The sequence below is a fragment of the Canis lupus genome, chromosome 15, assembly GCF_003254725.2.
Source record: "Canis lupus dingo isolate Sandy chromosome 15, ASM325472v2, whole genome shotgun sequence".
Taxonomy (NCBI): Eukaryota; Metazoa; Chordata; class Mammalia; order Carnivora; family Canidae; genus Canis; species Canis lupus.
In genome coordinates this window covers 62,770,784-62,785,579 of record NC_064257.1, presented here as the reverse complement: position 1 = coordinate 62,785,579, position 14,796 = coordinate 62,770,784, and the positions used below count along the sequence as shown (strand labels likewise).

At 38.8% G+C, this 14,796-nt stretch overlaps 1 protein-coding gene across 3 annotated transcripts in view; it reads left to right on the top strand.

Annotated features, from left to right (window-relative positions):
* Window positions 1–14,796, top strand: part of SPOCK3 (SPARC (osteonectin), cwcv and kazal like domains proteoglycan 3) — a 404,341-nt gene that overhangs the window by 138,919 nt on the left and 250,626 nt on the right. The gene's annotated exons all lie outside the window — the stretch shown is intronic.

Here is a 14,796-nt window from a genome sequence, read left to right as displayed (position 1 = left end):
GAGACCGACCTGAGCGGCCCTAGCTAGGGACGCCCATCAACACTGATGTTGGTGTGAGCTCTCAGTCGCTCACACCCAGTGCCCTCGTTCATATTAGTTTCTCTCTGCTATCCTTCACCCGATTTCACTAGTAATATCTAGAGTGTTTGTGGAATCTGCATTTTATAATTCTGAAAGGTATTTTTGATTTTGCTAACAATATATAAATCAAGTCCAAATGTACTAAAAGACAGGTAATACGGAAATAATGAGATATAGGCTGAGATACATTTGCAAACTTTCTTGGGAAGTGAATTTTTATGATGGAATGATAAACCTCGGAAAAACCAGAATTATCCATGAAATAGATCTTAACACTTAAATTTGCCATACTGGATGCATCCAATTACGATAAGATTATTTGTGGGGTGTGTGTGTGTGTGTGTGTGTGTGATAATTTGTTGAATTACGATTTATCTCCTGTTTAAAAAAGAAAAAAAAAGAGGAAAAAAAAAGATTATTATAAGGAGGCTTCCAAACCCTGGTGAGATTGATTTACTTTAATTTTTCAAAGATGATTTTAACCTACTAATTTGCCAAAAATATCCTATTTATTGGGCAGAGAGAAGCTCCCGACATAATAATAGCTAATAGTTGCGTCCAGTCGCTATTCTAAGTACTCAGTATACGAGTCCATTGAATCTCGGCGGGAACCCTGTCAAGTAGAGGAGGAAAGTGAGGCACTTAAGAGGCTTAAGCTCCTGCTCAAGTTCATAGTCCCGCAAAGTGGCAGAGTCAGGATTTGGGTCCAGGCAACCCGACCCCTGAGCCCCATTTCCTAACTACTGTGTGACACCGTCACTCCTACGATAGCCTTAAAATGAAATAATGACATCCTGCTGGTATTTTGAGGTTTATGCTTTAAAAATGAGTATCTGCTTGAGTGAACATTAGAAATAGAGCTAGTGGCTGTGTTTCTATATTTTAAAAGAATATTTTTGGAATTTCAGGCCCGGGGTTCTGATTGATTGAACATGCATAGTTGATAAACATAGATGGGGAAGTTTTTTTTTGTATCAAAAGAAAAAAAAGAAAAATGCAAAAAAACTAGATTGATATAAATATATTTGTTTTGGTTTTGAGTCATATTAACCCATTGGTAGACCCTGGGTTACTCCCTGAGGGGTGAGACAAATTGTCTTCTTCTCATCTGTCTCTGACTAAGAGAGATGGCGGGCATCACTTGGATAGGAGAGGCTTGAGATTTGATGATTTGTAATGTATCTTATGTTTTTATGATGAAAGAATCTTGCTAAGTACCATTTTCAAAATCTGAACTTTTGGACATAAAATAATTTATAACTTTATAGAGGTATTTATAATTTTTAATATACTCTCATGGTATGTGGACATCCATGTCACATCTCAATATCAGTTGATTTTCTCCAGTCTCTTGGGGACTGTTTGCATATTTCTTTTTTTTTTTTTTTTTTAATTTATTTATTCATGAGAGACACAGAGAGAGAGTCAGAGATGCAGGCAGAGGGAGAAGCAGGCTCCCTGTGGGGAGCCCAACGTGGGACTCGATCCCAGGTCTCCAGAATCATGCCCCAGACTGAAGGCGACGCTAAACCGCTGAGCCCCCGGGGCTGCCCTGCCTGCATATTTCTTGAAAGAAATGAAGAAAATATTGCCTTAGCATAACATTTTTTTAGCATTACATTTTTTCATGCCAATATTTATACCATTTTAACCGTCCACATTGTGAATTATATCTTCCTTTTCTACAGAATGGTCCACAAAATATGCAGAAAATTTTTTTAAATTTTTATTTGTTTATGATAGTCACACACACAGAGAGAGAGAGAGAGAGGCAGAGACACAGGCAGAGGGAGAAGCAGGCTCCATGCACCGGGAGCCTGATGTGGGATCCGGTCCCGGGTCTCCAGGATCGCGCCCTGGGCCAAAGGCAGGCGCCAAACTACTGCGCCACCCAGGGATCCCAAAATATGCAGAAATTAAAATATTACTAATGGAAAAAATAATTTTCATGACAAATGGTGCAATTTCTCATCACCAAATCCTTTCTACATATATGCATAAGTATGCGCAAGTGTACATACGTAAGCATATGCATCATTTACACATGTGTAGACACACACGTATTTGCCTCTATAAACTCTCTTCTATCTGACTAGGACCCAACTGATGGTTCGTATAGAGCTTATCTACCTCGCGGTTTACCTGTGAAAAAAGTTTTTCCTCTTCTGAGTTACTTTTCATAAATCACAATATATCAGCATTGGTTTGTTGTTGTTGTTGTTGTTGTTGTTGTTTTACCAGTAAGAGTTTTAGTAAGAGTTTTAGGAAAATATAATAGTCTCAAATAACTTCAAGTAAAACTATTTCGGGGTGATAAAATCTGCTTTATAATAAAGGAAAGCAAAATGATGCCAAAAATAGACTTCTTTGTATCTCCCCACGTAGGATCTTCTGTGCCACTGCTTCTGTTCATTAGTGCGGCTAATCATGAGTTGACACAACAGAAATTGACTGAAAGAGAGTTTTAATGAGGACATGCATCTTCTTTAATATGACATGAAAATTTAATGTTTACTATGACAAATTTAGAGGGTAGATGCACGAATGAAACTATACAGTGGTGGCATGATCAAGATTTTAAACAATTTGATGAGCTTTAGATAGGCTGTAACTTTGGAAAAAATCACTTTTTGGGCACCTGGGTCTGTTAGGGGTCTGACCTTGGCTCAGATCATGATCCCAGGTCCTGGGATGGAGCCCCAGGTCAGGCTCCCCATTCAGCTGGGAGCCGCCGTCTCCCTCTGCCTGCCACCCCCCTGCTTATTATACTCTCTCTCTCTCAAATAAATGAGTATCTTTGTAAAAAAATTAAAAATAAATTTAAAAAAAATCACTGTTTTCCTTTTCATTGCATTAACCCTGCCTTGTTTTAAGTCATGGACTTTTTTTAAAAGATTTTATTTATTCATGAGACACAGAGAGAGAGAGGCAGAGACACAGGCAGAGGGAGAAGCAGGCTCCCTGCAGGGAGCCCGACGTGGGACTCGATCCCAGGACCCCGGGGTCACGGCCTGAGCCCAAGGCAGGTGCTCAACCGCTGAGCCACCCAGGCGTGCAGGCCATGGATTAATTTGGGTTTATAACAGATAAGGCATTGACATTCCTAGCAGGAATTCCTATCAGCTGTTTAGATAGTCTGCAGGTGCTGCAGTGCTATGTGTACAAGGAATACCTTCTATTGAAAAGTTCTCATCCCCAGGGTGTGATCTCCAGGCCCCCAGACGACATGGTTGGGGGCAGTGAGGGCTCTGTCCGCATCTCCCTGATCGTGCTGTGCCCCCGGGGCCTCCCATGGCAGTGGATCAGTCAGCGGCCTAGTGATAATGAAGCTGCATCTAAACAGATGCTGAGAGGTCACGGCAGGTCCACCGGCAGTGCTGGTGTGTCCCGCGGGTGTGCTGGGGACACCGCAGGACTCGGCTGGCCGTGGCCACGAAGGCAGGTGCGTGCTGGCCGTGGGCCCAGGGTGGCGGCCCTGAGGCCGGGGCTGCACCTGCAAGGACGGTAGAGCCCCAGGCTGGGCTGAGCCACCCCCCACCTCTGTGGGGCCCCGGGCCGACCCCGCCAGCCCCCCTCTGCCGCACACCCCTCACCACCAGCAGGCCTGTGGGCCCTGGCCGTGACCTCTGGCCGTGACCTCTGGCTGCCGGGGAGGAGCTGAGCAGGCCCCTCCGGAGCCTGTGCTCCCCAGTGAGCAGAGCTGCTTGCTGCTCCCGCCTCTGTTCATTCTCGAAACTGAAAAGGACCAGGGCTGAACGCACACAGCCCTAACTTCGCTTTCCCTTCGAGCAACACACAGGCGCCGCCTGTCCCGTGCATGACTTGGATCCCCACTTGTTGACGGGGGGGGGGGGGGGGGGGGGGCTTATGAATTTCTTCCTGTCCTTAGAGGGTGGCGATGGTAGCGGGGGGACAGAGGTCGGGGCTGTGCCTGCTCCACAGCAGGGGCGCAGGCTCCCACAGCGCTGCCCTGGGCCGGTGCTGGGCCTCCCGGCTCCTCTGCAGTGGGAAACCGGGGTTCTCCCAACTGAAGCTCAGTGAGGACATGTGCAAAGATAGGAGGTGATCCCAGTATTCTCTAAAAATGCTTTCAACCACTCAAAATATAGATTCTGACCCCTCATGTGATTTGAACTATCATCTGATCAACTCACAAGAATGGATTTTGTATTTTTGTATCATTTGGGATAAATTACTTGTCGGGTATTCAGATGACACCAGCCATGTCAGTTTGCACCGTACATTAGTTAGACCATCCGGGGTGGCAACCTCGGCACTAGAAAGCCTGCAAAAAATAGCATTCAACTTAGAATCGAATGGCGCGTGCTAATTTATTCCATGTCAAGTTTAGTGCACAAGAACTATCTAGGGTTTATACATGGGAAATGTATTTTCCCTTCCTATCCAATTCTGATTTCTTATACAAGAATGATATTTAATTTGTTTTATCCCACAATCTAAAAAAATAAATATAGGAGTATTCCATAAAATGCAGGAATCAGAAATCTTGCATTGCCCTATTTTATGTCAGTGCTACTTCTTCCGTTGAGTAATAAATATTGGATAAAGGTTTGCATTTTTAATGTAAGAGATAAAATCAAGATTAACAATGCTTCATTTGGTGCGTATCACGGTAGCGCACATACACGTGTAGGAAGGCAAATTATATTTATTTCCTTTCAGTGACCTTGTGTGTTACTAAATTGTGAATCAAATTTATAGAGCAAGAGGTTGATTAAATATGCTTCAAATAATATGGTCTTCAGATTTCAAGATTTCAAGACGTAAGATTCTTATCTCAGACTTTGATAACCTAATGTAGTAATACGATGCAAAGATCGAAAAAAAATGTAGATGGATATCTAGGAAGTCATAGTTTTTAATAGGAATCCTCCACTGCTTGCAGAGGTGACGTCCAGTCCTGCCTACACGTGAAACTTCCTACGCATTCATGTTAAAAGCACAGTTGCTAATCTGGGCTAGATTCTGGGCACTTGTGTGTGTGTGTCTGTGTGTGTTTTAATTTTTAAGAGTTGTGGTAAAATTCACATAGCATGAAATTTCACTATTTTAACCATTTTTATGTATATGGTTCAATGGTATTAATTCACATTGTCGTGAGATTTCCACCCTCTCTCTCCCCAGAACTCTCTTTTATCTTCCAAAACTGAAATACCATAGCCCTGAAACCCAGATTCCCTACTTCCCAGTTCTTGGCAAACAGCATCCTGTGTTCCACCTCCATGAATTTGAGTATTGGAAGTATGTCACATAAGTGGAATCATACAGAATTGGTCCTTTTGCGGCTGGCTTATTGCACTTGGCATTGTGACCGTGTTGTCGCGTGTGTCACAATTCCTTTTCTTCTTAAAGGCTGAATCACGTTCTAGCGTGTGTATACACTACATTTTTTTCAACTCATACGTTGATGGGTACTTGGGTTGCTTCCACACTTTGGTTACTTGAGAAACGAATACTGGCTCACAGATGTCTGAATCTAGGTTTTCAGTTCTCCTAAATACACGCTCATGAGTGGAATTGTTGGATCACCTAGTAATTCTGCGTTTAATTATTTGAGAAACCATCATATTATTCTCCATAGAGTCCGTACCATTTTACATCCCCACCGGCGATACGGAAAAGTTCCAATTTCTCCACATCGTCACAACACTTGTCACTTTGATGTGTGTGTGTTAATAATATCCATCCCGATGGGTGTGAATGTGTTTGTCTTTTAAACTACAGTTTATTATTTATGCAGATACAGTTGAAAATCATAGAGAATAAGCAATGACTTATCAAAATAATTCTCCTCGGTGGTGCTGTCTTGCAATGCAAATAGCTTTTTGTTGCTGTTGTTCAGATAGTTGTTTTTCTAATGCAACCACAAATCTCAGGGAATTTTAAATAACCTATTCACCTTTTTAGATTTGATTCCAGAAACAGGTGCTAAAAGGGTTTGAGAATGGATTGTGAGAATCAAGGAAACTCCCCAGAGATTAAACAACAACAACAACAACAAACATCATTTCTATTGAACAAGTACTTCTGTGTGTCAGGTATTATGAATAAGCCAATCATCGTACTAATCTTAAGTAGGTTTATTCCTTAATTTGCGACAGAAATTGAAACTGAGGGATGTCGATACAGGTGACGGGGCCAGCAAGTGTTGAAGCTAGGTTCGAAATCTTGTTATTAGTGGGTTAGAAGTCCATTTGCTCTTTCGTTACACAATGTGGTTTTAGATTTAGCTCATCTGTATGCACATTTTTGGTCTGTTTCTCAACTCAGAGATCCATCTTTTGATGAAAAGACATGGGAGGAATGACACAGGGGGACATAGGTAGCTAAAGGTCGACATCAGGCACACGTTGGATCACATTTAGAATTGCTCCACTACCGCGGTAAGGAAGTGTTTGCAACCTGTATTCTCATTTTCAGGATGGAGGGATATAGATTTTTAAACTCAGTTGTATAACCGTCATCTAATAAGTACAAGGGTTGTTGCATTGAGTTGTGTTTCCATCGCTTGGGAGTAACTCACAGCATATCTGTGAGACAAGAAAGTGTTTCAAGGATGAACACGAGCTTCTGAGGAATACCTTCTCGGAAGCTACTTTTCACTGGAGTGTCCTGGCCACAGTTCTCACCCTCACTTCCTTATATGAAATGTGGAAAAAAAAATGTACATGTCTTAGTATATTAAGGTTTTGGCATTCAAACCCGGAGGCAGTTTTGACCCAGCCGCTAATACATTCAAGGGACTTTGGCCTCTTACCTGTCTCCAAGGTCCAGGCTTGACTTTCTACTTGGCTACGCTATTCCATCTTCACATGGCACTTACTGTTCGAATAACTGCTTCTTAAAGTACAATCTGTTTTCTCGTACCTACTTCTTGGTCCTATATCCCTGGTCAACAGTGAGTAAATAAATTCATCCTTCTACATGAAAATTGTGTGAATATTTAAAACTAGCTAGTATGGTACTCTTCCCGGAAGATTTTTAAATTAATCATTTAATTTTAAAATAAGTGAAAGACTTTAATTAGAATACTCTGCTGCTCATCATACAGACAACTGGGATGTCCTGAACACATTCTCTTCTAGTTCTAACATCTCACATTTTTTTTTTTTCATCTCACATTTTTTAAAGAAGATTGCTAATTTTGCTATTTAGCACTAGATATTTGTTTTTTCTTTCCTCTTGGTATATTTCTTGATGATTCTACCAAGATCTCCTCATCTGTGCTTAAATATTGTATTGAGATAGCTCAATTAAATGGTTAATCGATGGGATAGTTAAGTAGGCATTTGGTTGGATCATCTAGACAGGAGTTTAAATCACAATTATGGCCATACCGACTGTATTGCCCCACGCAAGTAACGTAACCATTCTAGAGTTGTTTTCAACTAAATATGAATAAGTTCCAAATTTACAAAGTTGTGAGACTGAGTAAAAAAGTATATAAAACCTATGCACATTATTTGAAATGTTCAGGGATGATTTTCTCTCTCATATTTCTTCTGAAGACAATTAGTGAGCTTCCACTACTCATATGTATTTGAATGCAATGTTTTAGTCCTGGCATAATAATTTGTTCTTTCTACTCAATATTTCAATAATCAGAGTGGCCATGCAAATTGTTGGACTTAATACTGTTAAACAACAGTTATTTTGAGAGTTTCTTTTTTTTATTTTGAGAGTTTTTATGAAAAATCATCTTCCTTGACACATTTGAAGAAATTTGTAATTTTCAAGACTTTGAGTTGAACAAATTGTTACTCTATTACATTAAAGCAACATACATCACAATGTTGTCATTAATACAATGGGAAGTCTTAGGTTTATAAAGCCCATATGGTATGGTAAAAAAGAATACCAGTGTTGGGGTCAATAAGTCAGGTTTTGTTTTTCCAGCTTTCCTAGTTGTTAACATAAAAATCAATTTTATACAATTTAAAAAATAGACTTTTTAGAGAGTAATATTGGAAAAGCTCCCCTGCCTTATGACTTTTCTTTAACTTTAAATAGTACAGGTATTACTAAGCCTCTTTTTAATCGACTCTATTTTTCAGAGCCATTTTAAATTAATAGCAAAATTGAGCAGAAGGTGCAGCAACTCCCACACACATGCACAGTCTCCCCCATCGTCAGCATCTCCCACCAGCATGATGCACCTACACAGACGCAGCATCATCACCCGGTGTCCCCAGTTGACATCATGGTTCGCTCTTGGTGTTGTACAGCTTATAGGTTTGGATGGACATATAAAGACCCCAGGCTATCATTATGGGATCCTATAGAGAACATTTCCTGCCCTGCCTGTTCATCTCCCCTCCCCTAACCTCCAGCAATCACTGATATTTTTATTGTTTCTATAATTTTGCCTGGTCTAGGATGTTATATTGTTGGAGCCATGCAACAATGCAGTGTGTAGCCTTTTCAGGTCGACTTAATTCACTTCCAGTTTGCACTTAAGTTTCCTCCATGTGTTTCCCTGGCTTGATAATTCGTTTCATTTTAGCATTGGATAATATTCCCTTATCTGGATGTACCACAGTTTATTTACTCAGGCACCTACTGGAAGACTTCTGGGTTTTCCCTAAGTCTTGGCAATTATGAATAAAGCTGCTATAAACAACCGTGTGCAGGTTTTTTTTTTTTTTTTTGGACATAAGTTTTCAACTCAATTGGATAAATACCGAGAAGTGTGATTGCTGAAACATATGGTAAGAGTATGTTTATTTATGTAAGAAACCGCCAAAGTGTCTTCCAAAGTGGCTGTACCATTTTGCATTCCCTCTAGCAGTAAATGAGAATTCCTGTTGCTCCACATCCTCACACCATTTATTTGCATAATTTACTTGCCCCTTAGGTATTTCAGAGTGTAGCCCTTTCAAAGCATCTGGAAATAGACGATCAACGATTTTTCTATTTTATCTAGTAAAGCTGTGTACACCTTCAGAGCCACTTGATTATTTTTGATTATATGATAGCCTAAGTCTTTCTAATCTTAAGAATTTATTATTTTACTTTATGGAAGGGGTTTCAAGCATGAAAAGCTCTTGAGGATGGATTATTTTCCTTCCTACATATTAATTTTCAGTATGTTGGTAGATCAGGGATCTTAAAATCAAGCTACTCGTCAAACTCACGTGGGCAGTGTTTGTATACATGGCCCCATACCCTACCCGCTGCAGCATCAACTCAGGGCATGGAGTCCTCTACTTTCTACTTTTCACAAACTCTCCAACAAATGCATCTGTCCTAGACCTGTTCGAGCTTAAGTTTAAAAAAAAAAAGAAAAGAAAAGAAAAGTTACCTGACTCCTTACTCTACTTTTTTCATTCTTTTAACTCAATGCTCTATGCAGCAAATACACTGCATTATCTGTTATTTTGGTATATTTCTTACCACATTTGACATATCTAATTAAAGGACTGAATAAAAGCCTCAACGAGTAGAAGAATAGAATTTTGAGTGTGATTTTGCTTCCTTCAAATACAAGCAGATGAATTTGACTATTTGATACAATGCTGAGGAAGTTATGCTTTATTGTATTTAAGTTATAATTTACATTTACTCTTTTGTTTATTGATAGTAATTTGGCTTCTCTATGGAGGAACATTTTCCTAGCATTTTCACATATGTTGCTTCATTTGACCTTCACACACACCAAATCTTTCAAAGTTTTATTTAAGGGGAGTGAGATTGTTGTTCATTGCAACATATGAAGAAACAATAATTTGGATTTTGATTTGCTCACAAATACTGATAAATGCAATTGAAATTAGTAGTCAGATTTCCTAGATACTGACCTTGATGTTTTCCAAGATATAATGCAGCTTCTGTTAATTTACTAATGGTTTAAAAGCAAAACAACCTACTTATTTAGCTCATTTTGTTAAAGCATAATTTTTAAGAGTCCAGAAAAAATCTGTCATTTGTTGAATACTTACTATATACCATGAGCATTTAGCTTTTATCTCATTCAGTTCTCAATACCAACTTTCATCTTTCTTGCTTTTATTTTGCTCACATTTTTATTTCTTTCATTGCTCCCATTACAACGAGAAGGAAAATTGATGTTCAGTGAATGCAAATAATTTGCCTATGATCATGCAGCTATTTGGAGTAAGAACTAGAATTCGTATATATCTCATTTGATTCCAAATTCTGAGGCTTCTCCAAATCATGACCTGGGTCGGCATTTACGCTGGGGACCTGGCTATTTTCATAATCATTCATTGCAACTTCCAGTTAGACTTCTTAGGGAAGTTGTTGTTGCTACTAGGAAAAGGATGGAATTATTTCCACTTACTGTAACTTTGTCTAAAATCATTTAATCAAATGCATTTAGCTTCTAATTTCTGATCTTTAGAATGAGAAGTCTGCAGAGAATGCTTTCTAAACTTCCTATCTCCTCTTTTGTCCTTTGAGTGTTCTGCAAGCCCTGTGAATGGCAGGCTCTTGAATACATCTTTAATCATAAAGGTTGAAATATTGTAACACTTAACTCTGCCAATAATTTTTATTTATATCATTTGAAAAAGAGCAGTAGTTTGTCATTAGAAGTTTGTCATTAGAAGGATGACTTTGATTTTCAGGAAGACTTCGCAAAAGTAACACTTTAAAATAATATTTGGAGAAAACTTTGTTAGCAACTTAGTTTATCAAATTTATTTTGAAATATTTTATCAACATCCATACAGTTGGCTGATCATCAGTTCGTATGCATTAGGTCTGTAATATTCCATGATATTCTTACAGGTTTAATATGATTCCGTTTCATATGATTGGAAGAGCAGGGCTTGCTCTTCCTTAACTTTGCAGCTACTCAGTCAGACAGTTAAGGGACTTGCCCAGAGTTACATTAAAGAGCCTATAATGCTAACTATTTATATTAAGTGGCACATCTGGAACTAGGCTTTATGTCATTTATCACCTAGCCCTGTGCCTTCTCACTACACTATATCCTCCACAATTCTTACCTGCTACTTTTAACCATCATCCTAAAGACAACCAGTTATGGCTGTACTGCAGTAGACGTGGTTGTCTCTTCAGGTAAGGACAGAGCATTTAGAAATTAAAATAAATTGTAGTGCTAGATGGGCAACAACATGTTTAAAATTTCAGACTTTAATGCAAGAAAGGAGGTAGCATTATTTTAGGAAATTTTGTGGGAATTTTCTTGAGAATCAGATAGTATGAGGTTTGAGTCTGCGCTGTACTATTTATTAGCCCTTCTAACTTGGAAAAATTAATTAACCCAAAGCCAAAGGTAATATTTGCAGATTAACAATTAACTAAAGCCCTGAGGGCTTTCAGGAGATAGTTAATAAAGAAGCAAGGGGAGAGATGTAGGAAAACTAATAGGCTGTCGTTTAGGGTCAAAGCATCTTGCAGTTTTACACAATATTGTCATATATATATATATATATATATATATATATATATATTTCACACATTTAAAAATGTTTTTTTCAAGAGCACTTAAACTATGCACAGAAGCTTGTATTCTAAAATATTGATAATTCCTATCAAAAAAGAGACAAACAGACTCTTAAGTATAGAGAACAAACTAATGGTTATTAGAGGGGAAGTGCAGGGGGTGGGTGAAATAGGTGAAGGGGATTAAGAACACACGATGAGCACTGACTAATGTATGGAAGTGTTGAATCACTATATTATACACTTGAAGCTAGTATAACAGCTAACTATATGGGAATTAGTAAAAGAATTCCTATCAAAAAAGGAACTAAAGAACATATAGACTTCCACTTAGTTTTGACACACTATATTGTAAATTTTGTGTAGATTTTGAACACTCTTTCTTAGTAAATGGAGGTCGGAACTGCACCTATGCACAGACTTCTATTCCCTACCCATTTTAAATTGAAAACATTAGGAAATAAAATAGAGATTATATATAACTCAAAAAATGAAAGTTAAAAAAAAAAAGACATGTATAGTCAGCTAAGTGTCAGTCCTGGATTTAAATTATTTCTATTAAATGGGCTCTAATTACTAGATTTTAATCACTATTTTCTCTTATAAGGTAAAAGTCAGTAGTATGGGTTGAATTGTGTCCCCAAAAAAGATAATTGTTGAAATCCTAGCCCCTCACACTTGTATTTGTGACGTTATTTAAAAATAGGGTCTTCGTAGATATAAATTAAGATGAGATCGTACCAGTTTCGGGGAAGCTGTAATCCAGTATGATTGGTGTGTTTATATAAAGAAGAACAAGGTGACAGACGGACATAAAGGAGAAGGCCATGCGGCCACGATGGCAGAGATGAGCGTCATGCTGCCACAAACCAAGGCGCACCCAGGATTCCAACAGTCTCAGAAGCTGGGAGAGAGCCTGGGGTAGGGTCTCCTCCTGAGTACGCAAGAAAGTCCCAGGACCCATTCTCCTTGATGGCACACTTCAAGTTTCAGAAACGTGAGAGGATACATTTCTGTTTGCTTAAGCCTCCCAGTTCGTAGTACCTTGTTATGGCAGCTCTAGGGAGTCAGTACAGTCAGTGTCATCAAAATGATGTTTAAATAATTCCTGTAGGGCCCCTGGCTGGCTCAGTCAGTTAAGCATCTGCCTTGGGCTCAGGTCACGATCTCAGGGTCCCCGGATCGAGCCCCTGTCGGGCTCCTCGCTCAGCAGGGAATCTGCTTCTCCCTCTCCTTCTGCTCCTGCTTTCTTGCTTTCTCTCTATCTCAAAAAAAAAAAAAAATAGATAAAATTAAAAAAATAGTTCCTATGATTACTAAATTGATTTCATTTCATAAGCATAAGAGTTGATGTACAAATAGACATAATGTCTTTCTTTAATCTAAATATTAAAAATACTATATATTAATTATAATTTAAACTCATGAATTGTTGAGTATATAACATTTTATATCACGTGTGTGTGTGTGTGTGTGTGTGTGTGTGTTAGATGGATGTTCTTTTTTAAGCACCATCTGTTTTCTGGCTTCAGCACCCTGATTTTCTTTTAGAAAAACGTGCCTCACTCCACAGATTTTCATAGGCTGGTGTCACCCACAACCTGGAAGTACTTATGTGACCTACATCTGACTAAATAGAGTCTCCCTGGCCCCTGTTCTCAGCCAGTAGTTTAGGGATGAGAACGTGGCCCAAATCAGGCCACTTAGATTTGGGGGATATGCAGGGGAATTATTTTTTGTCATATTTATTTTTGTCACTTTATTTTTTTTGTCATATTTTGTTGTATTATGTATGTAGTTCCACCTGCAAAAAAAAATATGTATATATATATAGAGAGATTCTCTTTCCTATAGTTCCCCCACACATCCCCCAAATCTGAGCGGTCTGATTTGGGTTATATTCTCATCCCTGAAATCTAGAAAGTCATATTGGTTTTTAGTAGACTATAGAATGATATAAACAATGTATGACTCCATTACTATGTTTAGGTCTTAGCTGTATATTTTCATTGTAATGGATTATACTTGGCAGAGAAGGGTAAAAAAGCAAATGTAATTTAAAAGTAGATACTTCTACTTAGGAAGTTTTGTATTTTAAAGGCCTTGTTTTGAAGGCATCACAAGTCTTTTGAGAGCCCATCTGAAATCATCCCAAATAACTGTATTAGCAAGAATATTTTAAAGTCATTTTTTTTTTTTTTGTATCTTCTTCTGCACCTGGCTTATAGTGGGACTGAAAATTATTTCTGGTTGAAGCTGGAGCTCGACACAGGACTCCAATAGGGATAAAAATAAAGAAATGAGGTCAAGGAAGACAAGTGGCATGCTTAAAGAAGAAACTCTCAAACTTTGGGTGCTTTCCACCTAATTTAGGACACAGTAGAAAAACAGATAAAGTCAACTGTGAAGCTGAACAATCGGCCCTAAATATCCAGGGATATTTGATATTTTGGTATATCATAAGGTATACTACAGAGAACTCAAATAGTTGAGGCAATTTGTCTTATTAGGAATTGTCATCTATCAGTGGGTATCAGGAGGGCGATTTTGACTGAAATTTTTTTGACAAGATATGTTAAATGGTCTTTTAAAAATATTTAAAACATGAAGGTGAAAAACAGGATTATTTTATTGGGAGTTTCTTCAACAGAGGGTCAAATACAATAATCTTTAATGACGTTATTTAAGCTGTGGGGAGGAATTTAATTCAGTTCTAACCTATAAGAGATGGGGGAAGGGCCTTCATCACAATTGCCTACACAGAATGATGTGGGGTTGCAGAGATCTGGGGGAAAAAAGTTGTATTTGCAGAAATGCATATGTTTAAAGACAGGATGTCTAACCCATGGGGAAGAGAGTGAAGATTTGGCTTAAACTAGGAGAGATTCAGTTCTAGAGCCAGGAAACTAGGAAGCGTCTCATAATAAGGATTCTGGCAGAGAAAAAAGGAAAAAGGATGGAGAACTAATTACCAGGACAAAGGAAATTACTGCCTAGGCCTCAGGGTCATAGAGCGGGGTGATATCGCAGGAGAGACACGGCCAGGTGGGTTTGCAGAAGTAGGTGTAGGTGGTGTTCACCTGGACCCCTAGGGAAGTATGTCCTATAGGGACGTCTGTTGAGCTGGCTGGCAGGTGATACTTCTATTTTATACCCTGTGATATATTTTTCATCATCTCCTACATAATTTCATCTGCTAATCATGATACTTAAACCTGCCGCTCTTCAGTCCAAACATGGAGTCACACTTAGGTGTCATGAAAA